This window comes from Fulmarus glacialis, unplaced genomic scaffold (assembly GCF_000690835.1).
Source record: "Fulmarus glacialis isolate BGI_N327 unplaced genomic scaffold, ASM69083v1 scaffold10197, whole genome shotgun sequence".
Taxonomy (NCBI): domain Eukaryota; kingdom Metazoa; phylum Chordata; class Aves; order Procellariiformes; family Procellariidae; genus Fulmarus; species Fulmarus glacialis.
Window position 1 is genome coordinate 95578 of NW_009221303.1, and position 1521 is coordinate 97098.

The window sequence follows — 1521 nt, forward strand, 5'->3', positions numbered from 1 at the left end:
AGCCTGTTCTCTGGGCAGGGGCTCAGGCTTTGCACGTGCCCCTGCCCGGTTCGTTCATGCACTAACCCAGTTTGGCATTTGCTCTCCCTCGCCCCAGACTCCCTACACCTGTACGCCTTCCTAACGAGGAGAACACCCTCAATGTTGAATTACAGCACCCCAGGGGAGCACGTCAGCACAACACGACTTTAGTTAACTCGGGTGCATGCACTGCTGCCAGGCTGAAGCCGACGGCCTCAGTGCCGCTGCGGCCGCACAAGCCGGGCTCTGCTGCTCCTCTCAAGCCCGACCGTGGGCACTCACAGTGCATCGAGTCCCGGCACCCAGCACACAGCCGTCCCGCTCACCCGGCACAGCTCACTCCCGCGGCAGCCAGCACCCACCTCCTCACCCCCGGCGCGAGTCTGCCAGCGAGGGGCCCCTCAGCCTCCAGGCATCATGGCTGAGCCCAGGGCAAACGTGTGAATTGCCACCGCCTGAGCCGGCCCCTCTCATCCCACCGCGCTGGCGCAACCCCAGGAGGGTCTTCGGTGCGTGCCGAAGGTGCTCGCTGCAGCAGCTCGGCTTTGCCTGCCCAGGCGTCCCCACGCAAACACCCTCCACGTCGAAACGTTTCCAAGCACCGCCTAGCCAAGTTGCTGGTGTAAACTTGGCCTGTTTCCCCCCTCCCACACTCTGGTGATAATTTTAATCGAGAAATTTCAGTAAGGCCTTTTCACTGAGCTCGTCCCTGCACCATTTTGGCCACTACAGCTTCTCTTTCCTAACATGAGACCAAGAGCAGAGGTTTGCTCTGCCTGCCAGCAGTCCCCTGAGAACCCTCAGGATCCATCTGTACATCGGCAGGAGAACTTGTGCGCTCTCCCTGCCTTGCCTTCCCAGGCTCCCCCCTGGGCTTCAGCATTTCCAACCTCCTGCTCCTTCAGCTGCCAAGGGAGGAAGACCAAAAGAAGGCAGAGCTGCATGTCTTTGCACAAGGCACAGCTGTAAAATAATACAAGCCCATGCTTTTACTGGAGAAATGTGAGTCTAATTAATAAAGCTGCACTGGCTACCACACAGGAATGCTTGCTGAGCACCTGTAGGTATAAACAGGAATATAAACTTTCACAAATACAGCTCAAATCAGAAACAAATGGATTATTGTCTTTTACAAAGAGCTCTCCCAACCTGGAATACTTTCAGTGCTGTTGGAGGGCAACAGGCTGTAACTCTATCGGCCCCTTCCCTGACCAGAAAAACCCTCCCCATGTTACGAGGCAGGTGCCACTGAATTATGAAAACTCGCTTTATTTCAGCCTCCCTGCTCAGCCCACGATCTGGAGGTTTGCAAAACACTTCCCCTGCAGGAGTTCTAATAACACCTTCCTCAGCCACTGTAATTAGCTGTTTACCCCCCAAATATTACTTTTTTGGCACGACTCTCACAATGACCTCACTCACTTTCCATGCAGGAAAATTTCATGTTTGGGAAATTGGATTATTGGAGGATTTACTTTTCTTTAACAGTGGAAGCGGCGC